Genomic DNA, 8,618 nt, shown 5'->3' on the forward strand with positions numbered 1-8,618 from the left:
ATGGTGTGCTGGCGTGAGGCAGCACCTTTGCGTTTCTATCTCAGTCTTAAAGGACAGGAACCTTGCTGCCTGCTCCACCAATGCCTGCCCCAGAGCAGATGCTTGGTGTGGACAGGGGACTGACAGGTGTGTTGAAGAAGGCAAGATTAAAAGGAAGCCAGAGAGGAGGTCGGAAAGTCGAGGATGAGCCAGCAGGCAGAGCAAAGAGCTTTTAAAACTAGAGCGTTCCAGCGTAAGAGCAGGAAAAAAGCAAGGGTGTTATGTTGGTGCAACCTGGGGAGCTGTTGCTCATTTCACAGGTTTTAATGTTTTTTGCCAGCAGAACTAATTACCTGAAAGTCCCCTGACAGCATGTCCTCCATAGTGCTGCACAACTTGGTGGTGGGAGTTTGGTTCCTGAGGATATTTGCATTTCTTCCTATTTCTCTTCAGGAGCCTAACTCGTTAACATGAGCCAAGCCAGCCTAACATGTCTGCAGAATCAACTGACACAAAAAGCACAGGACTACTAGTCCAAATTTCAGTTAGTACTACATGTTGTGCACTCCGGCAACATAGGAATCCAGAGACTTAAATATCACACTGCTTATTAGATCAGCAGATCTATTTTCGTAATCTGGCAAAAGAAAAACAATAAGCCGGACAAAATCTGCATGTGGAACCCTACATTAAAAGAAAATTTAGAAGGCGGCATCTGCACTTTTTCAGCATGTATCAGTTACCCGAATAGGGACTAATTTATAAATCGTTATTTAGACTAGAAATAGATTAGAAAGCAGGGCCGATCATTAGCAACATGGAGCCCTTTTTACTCAAGGATCTTCCATTACGTATTTTAAGCAAGACTTTTGTTTTCCTCTGCTATCAGTTTGCTGTCGTCAGAATTGCGGTTCAATGTGTTTTGCAAGAGAAAAAAGACTAGCTATCTCCTGCTTAAAATAACTAACTGAAAGGTGATGTGAATGACTGAAAAGCTGAGGAATTTATACCAATTTATTTCTAAGAGTTTCAGTTGAACAAACAAGCCAAATTCCTCGCTCTGGAGCTACATCAAGGAAGAACTGTGTCATAGGCAGCTTGCTTCTTAGAATCAGAAAGCCGATGAAAAGAGCAGGTGCAATTTAAAAGGGAGTTTAAATTATATCCTATAACACACCACTTACATTACCCCTATTATGCTCACTTAGATGACTAAGTCTGTTCTCTAATTGCACTGGAGATTATTATGGCTGAGTATAATCTACCTAAGAATTATTAGACTGTCTGCAGAATGATTATATACTGGCAACGAAGAAATCTTTGAGGCTTCCTTTTTGTGTAAGCTGTCATAAACTGTGAAAAGCAGCAAGGATGAGCAGTTAGAGCACGGTCCTGCGATTCAAGAGAGCCTGGGGTGTATGTTGGTCTGTCATAAGCTTGCTGCTTGGCTTTGGATAAATCTTGTAAACTTGTGGCAATTAAATTACCTCATACATGAAATGGGGAGAACATTTACTCACAGCTGCATCTTTGAAATCTTTGAATGGAGATTGCTGTGTAAAGAGAAAATACAACATTATAATAATTAGGACAAAGCCACAATGCTGTCTATTGATTATTTGCTCTTCATATTTAATAACATAACAGCAGAATTTATGGATATTAAAAAAATACTTTTTTCTCCCGTAAGAGTTGAGTTTCCAATGGGATGCAATATCAAAGGAGAGTGGGAAGGACACACCTTTAGAAAAGTGAATTTCAAAGAACCTTTGTTCCATATTTTATCTATGAAAGGAAGAGGCCAAAAGGCAAACACAGCAACATATAGCTTAAGTTAGTTTATTTTTGTTCTTCTTTAAAGACCTCCTTAGTTGGAGATCAAAACCTATTCAGCAGAGCTAGTACCCAAAATTCTCAAAGACATTGCAGCACTAAACTTTGATTCATCATTTCCAAAATACTTTCCTCTGCAAATTCAAGACAGCAGCCATGCAGGCATGTCACCAATGGAACTAGTTTTCTCAACAAATGGTGTTTAGAAGGAGAGAAGCTGGCTTAATGCAGACTGTAAAAAAGAACATCTAACTGTTGAAATTACATTAAAAATGTACTATGATAGATTTTGGTGAAAAGGTAGTGCAGCCAAGAAAGCCCTTTTGTTGGTATTCATTTTTGTTATTTCAAGTCACCATCTTTGTCTTGTTCTCTCTGGTGGGGCACTGATTTTGAGTACATAAAAATCAGAGGAACTGGGGTGGTATAGAAGAAACGTACCTGGTTGCTGCTAAGTCAAAATTCTAAACCTATACTCATAAGTGCATCCCACTAAAGTTAAACGATTACTCTTACAGCGAGTTACAGGAGCAAAAAACTTCTTACATACAGAAGAGTTAGTAACGTTGAAAAACCCCAGGAGCCCCAAGGTAATAATTACACCATAGGCCAGTAAATTCAACTGATGTCATAGAACAGATCTAAAGAGCAAAAAGTGTCAGTGGTACTTGGGTGTTCTGAGTTTTTTTATATAGTCAGGAGAGTGGAGCAGAGAGTTGAGAGCACTTCTCCCAGACTACAGTTGGCTTCACTCACAACAAAAAAGAGGGTGGCAGGTGCAATATTCTGATGTGAAGCAAAGTTGTCACCTGCTGGGCTCAGTGAATGTTCAAAACAAAAACGATGTGAGAAATCCTGGCTGCAGCCCTTTTATCCAATTATACCATTGAAGACTGATCTATGTCAATGGCTGCAGCTGTACATGAGATGTCATTGTAGGCACAATGGCAGGCTTAGATGCCAGGCTCTTACTCATGCACCGCAGAAAGTGATCCATTTCTCCATTGCACGAGCGACATAACAGAGCACAACTGCTTAGCCAGTGTCACAGGGACAGAAGACAGTGAGCCACAAGGACTCTCATGCTACAGTTACCCTCAGTGTCTAGAAACCTGTCAGCTATGGCACTGAACCACACAACTAAGCTGCTGCGTTGTCCATTCAGAAAGGTTGCTTTTTTCTGGAGTAATGATTTATCAAAAAAAATATCAGTCTCTTGCTTTGTTTTCATAAATTTTATCATTTTCCTTGTTTTAATTTATGATAACCTGTGACAGGATACTTATTTTTATAACTCTAAAAAGTATTGCAAGACACATTTATTATTATTGGCTTACAAAGTCCATGAGCCTGAAGCTTTTTTAGTGTGTTAGAACATCACCTGTAACAATGAAGCTAAAATACTTGACAATAGCTTAAGACTCATAATTATATGAGGGTAGAAGAAGGACATCTGTCATCCTAAGAAGATAAGCCAGTAATGAAAACAAGGTAGCATAAAAACCAGATACAACATCATTACTTTCTTATGCAATGATCCTGTTTAATCTTCATGTATATTTCCATTCTTATGATGCTGCCTGTACAGAAATGTGCTATATAGTTACTCTTATTACAATTATATTAAAATTCAAGTTTTTCTGAGCTTAGCATTATTCATAAAATTGCAACAGCTTGAACAAAAATCCGTAAAATAAAAAGAGTTCTGGTGTTAGGCAGGTGATACAGGAGTTCACCAAAGTGACTGCATACCTGAAGCAGCTTTACGTTGTATTTTAGTGTGTCATGTCTGAATAATCTACATGTAAATTGCTGCATATTAAATCACAGCACTTAGAGAAAAGATGGGACAGTAACACAAGGGACGACAAATGCCACTACATGGTTTCTCAGACATCTGGTGCAGTGCAAATAACATTCCATCAGGGGAGGTGCAGTCTTCTGGTTAGTTACCAGAGCAACAGGTTTGCTGAGTACACTTAAAAAGTTATGCATGTGTCAGCAACCTTTTTGCTCCTCCCATACACATCATATGCTGGGGGCTGTGACCAGTGGCATGTCCTTGCTAGGCTATATATATTTTTACTGTAGCATTTTCCATTATTATTCTTTTCAGGGGAATTCAAACTTGGACAGTCTTTTTTTTATTATTATTATGTGTGTGGGTTTTTTGTTTGTTTCTCTGTTTTGGTTTGGGGGCTTTTTTGTTTGTGTTCTGTTTAGTTGGTTTTTTGCTTTGTTTCTTTTTGGGTTTTTTTAATGCTACTTTAAAGATTCCAGACTCCCCAAATAAACCTCAATCATTAAGTCATTTTTCTCATACACAGAAGTGGTAGATAGCTGTAAGTGAGAAGGAACCTCTGATAACAGAAATACTTTAGACTTAAATAAGAGAGACGTAAACCAAAGAAGTCTTTTTGGTCCCTATGCTTCCAAAACGATTTTTAAAAGTATCCACAACTGGGTATCTCTTTCGCATAAAAGAGCCTGCATTTGCCTAAAAGGCCTTGCCCATAATGTACAACTGAAAAATAGTAGTTAATAGGAGATAGGAAAAATAACCATGTTGGTTGCCTGTTATTCCTTGTGTACATATTTTATTAATAACAAAGAAGTGTCAACAGTAAGTTACCCAGGAGTTTTTACACTTCTTTATATTGGCTGTGTGTATTGGCCAAGAAAAACTGGATGATTTGGAGAGCTGTTCCCCTGCCTTTCTATTTTCTCTCCTATTTTCTCCCACCCGGCACGAGGGCCGCTGGTGTTTTCTCCAAGCCTGCCCTTCGATTTACCCCCAAGCAGAACTGCAACCACATGTGCCTGTGGTGCCCACCCAAGAAGCGAGGTGTGGAGGTTCAAAGCCAGCAGAGGTCTGGCAAAGCTTCTTAATTAATGTCCTGGTGCAACCCCAGCAGCCTGCCTTCACACAGCCCCTCTGCTGCACGCATGGCTGGCTGCAGCTGTGAAAGGGTGCCACAGGGAGCTGGGTTTGGCCCAGGTTAGCAATAACAAGGTCTGGTACCAAATGAATAGGAGCGTTGGCCATTTCTGCTCCACGTGCGCTCCTGCTGCACTTTGTGTTCATGTGTCAGCTGCAAGATGAGCACCATGTGTCTGGGAGCTTTCCTTCAGACCGAGTTTTGCAGAAGCAGAGCATTGAATTATTTCAGAGTGCAAGTCTACATCGCGACGTCTGTGTGACCACGTTAAACCCAGGTTTTAACCCAACTAATAACAGCGACAATAGCAATGAGGACATGACAGCACATAAGAGCTGGAATACTAGATGCAAATTCTTATTATACCTTCCGTTAAAAGGAAGGAACATCACCAGTCTTACCTCTTTAAGTACTGTGGTCAGCATTGCCAAGAGTAAAATCCAGCAGGACATAATTTTCTTTAAGCTACGATTAGTCCATTAGCTATAGCCATATTATTTCCATACCCTGAGATGGACACAGGGTCACTAAGAACATTTTGCTTTGTATTTATGGAAAGAAAACTTGTTCTCTAAAGACATATTCCAGTGGATTAGAGAGAGCAGAGCTAAGCTGTGCTGTTTACTCCAAGAGAGACAGCGGGGCAAGCACGCAAAATAGGTATTAGCTAGTTCACTCTTCAGAGAAAGAGGCAGAGGAGGAAACATCAGCTGCTTTAAAGAAATTTCAAGCGTAATAAAATGTAAAATGACAGGATTGATTTAATGCTTTCAGTCTGATTCCCGGATGAGGAATCAATTATCCTGCATCATTAAATCTCCTTAAGCAGGTCATAACAGAAACTAGAAATTAGAAGTGTTGTATCTAATACGAAGAGCAGTTCTTAATGGTAGTTAGCATCAGCCTCCCATTTTTTTAGAGGAAAACATAACTGGGATTTGGGGAGCTCTGAAGAGTTGGCTCCACTAGATTTCTGCAGTCAGATCCTAACATTTTAAAAGTAGATTTGTTTGTTCTTTACCTATTGAAGATGCAGAGCAGTTAGAAATAAAAAAAAATCATAAAAAAAAAAATCCCTGGGGACAAACTCCATTCCTTCATCAGGAACAGAGCCTTCAGAAACCTTGCACAAAATTAATTACCTGACATGTTTCGAATTATCCTCCATCTTCATGACAAATTTCTCAGCTAAACCAAGCTCCTACTTTTTTTAACATCATTAAAGAGAACAGAAATACTGCACAGCTCCTACCTGGATGCAACCCCTAGTTAAACCAGCCTGCTTTTGGAACAGAACCTCCTAGAAGGAAGAAATGTAATACAGGAGGAGGCTCCATCTGAATCCCCTCCAGGCTGGCAGAGCCGATAATGAAGGTCCTTGTCCCTGTAACAGATATATAGCTTCCTACTGAACTTTGCAATTACAGTTCTTACATGAAACTGTTGACATAATCAAGCACAAGCATGGAAACAGAAGCAGGATAGCTAAAGAAAGATCCTTATTTTGTTAGAGAGCTGTTTTCCTATGTACCAGGAGAAAACTAGGGCACAGAATGTAAACATTATGATTAATGTTCAAGAAAAACTAAAATTAGCTGGGATTATACAAATATAAGCAGGTTTGTTGGTTGTTGTTTTTTATTTCCTGCTACCACAAACAATTCAGTGCTTAAGATATCTAATGGTGGGGGTTTTTTTGCGGATTTTTTTTAAAAAGCTCTATAATGAGGCTGATGTATTTTTTTTAAAGCAGCAGTCAAATGCAATACTCGTATTCTGAATATTCTTTAATGGACCATGGAAGTATGAATTTAAACTTTGTTGTAAGAGTAAAAATCCATATACACACTGGCTGAAGCAGTGATTTGTAATCAAAGTCAGATGAGGAACCAGCCTCATAATTTGCAGTACCTACATCAGTGGCTGCCGGTGTTCTTTCTGCCAAGCAAGCAGGTGCCAAAGAATCTGGGAAACAAAATCTGTTGCCTTTCTAACATCACTCTGTGTACTTCCACTCTCTCTCACATTTCCCCTACCTTTGCTCCTTTTCCTGGAATGACTCAAAGCAATGAGCTGTCCCCATCCTGCTGATGCTCACCTGCCATCTGAAACTGGGATTTCTGGGTCAAGGGATAGACCACCTCATGTGTAACAGCGGAAGTGATGTGGTGTAGGGAGCACATACAACAAAGACAATTGTAAATTAAAGGCTGACCTGTACCACCTATTTTTACACTGAAGTACTCAGGGAACACACTGGATCGTTTTCGTTCTAAATGTCATGAAGAAGAAACTACGGTAGCAGTTTCTTCAATATGTACTTAACACTGCAATTCTATGATTCTGTCACATACAGTACTCAGCAAAACACCTCTAGTGGGGATGTTGCTGGCAGCACAAGGACATTAGGAACTAAAAAGCAAAGATTTAAGACCTGATAGAGCAATTTCTTCATTTTCAACACAGCTTGCCTTGTCAGTTGATCTCAAGAAGAAAGCTTAAAAAAACCATTTCAGACTATAAGCACCATTCCTGAAGCTTTGCCAAAAGCTTTCTTGTGTCATTGCATTGCATATCAAGAATTTTCAGATAAAATGAGCTCTGAAGGCTGCTTTGGTACCTACAGAAGGCAACAACTCCCACTGTAATTGCTGGATAGCAGCTCTGAATGACAGGTTGCCATTCTAAAAACCATCAGTACATATTTTCCTATATAACCACAAAACAGCAAGAAATGTGTGAAGAAGGCTATAAGCTGCAGGCACAATGATCTGGTACGTGCTCATGATGCTGTTTTGAGCCTTCTTTACTTTTTCAAGTACTGCATTTCACAGACAAGCAGCAAGGATTTGTTTCTTCAGGGGAAACACACGTTGCACTTTGCATGTAAGCCAGACAAAATGTTGCTGAGTGCCACTGAAGCTCCAATATTCCTTCTCTCCGTGGAGAACAGGGAGCTGCCTCTGCCGGTAGTAGCTGGCTCCTGCCGGCACTGCAGCAGCACACCCTGGGGATTAATAGGCAGATGCAATTGAGGTTAAGACAGGCAGTGCTATTTCAGCCTAAGAAATCCCTTCATCTTCACATGACGACTTTAACGATAGCAAATAGTAATAAAGCTGAAGTGGCTTCTCAAATCTGCTGCTGATTCTGCACTTTTGAAACTTCTTATTTCATTTCAATTTCATAAATGTAACACAGCTACCAAGAAAAGCACTAAGAACAAACCCCATCCACTCATCTGGCATAAACCTCTATACACCAAATAAAGCATCTTGGTCTTGCAGCTTTAATGCTGTGCTGGCATTAAGCAATTAACTATCCAACACGTTCACTGAAAGTTATTTTTATGAAGTGCTTTAAAAATCTAAGTGGAAGTTAACGCATATGTACATTTCACAGCATTCACTGACTCCAGACTCCTATTTAATACAAAGGAAACAACAGTTGGCCCTTACTAAAGGCACACACTGGCACCTCATTATTTAAGCTTAACTTCTTATATATTGGGTCAGTAATCTGGGCCAAGTTTTATTTCATGCTTTTATGTTTTCATTGCCCAGCCAGATATTTAGAGAACATGCTGAACACTGCAAATAATAATCTAAAACCCTGACCGACCCAATGCAGGTCTCAGTTCGGGCAGCACACATGCACACAGTTTTTCCCTTTTGGGTGGTTGGGTACCTGCTGGTTCCCACATCCCAGGCAAGATTGTCTTAAGGGCCAACTTCATATCCTATCAGCCCTCCTCCATCTTGGCTGTGCTAATTGTCTACGCTCCCCATCTAGTCAGTGGAGAAAGACAGGAAAACATTTGATAAAGGATCTGTCCCAATACAACGTGAACAATACACATGTGATGAA

The sequence above is a fragment of the Caloenas nicobarica genome, chromosome 2 (genome assembly GCF_036013445.1).
Source record: "Caloenas nicobarica isolate bCalNic1 chromosome 2, bCalNic1.hap1, whole genome shotgun sequence".
In the NCBI taxonomy this organism is placed as follows: Eukaryota; Metazoa; Chordata; class Aves; order Columbiformes; family Columbidae; genus Caloenas; species Caloenas nicobarica.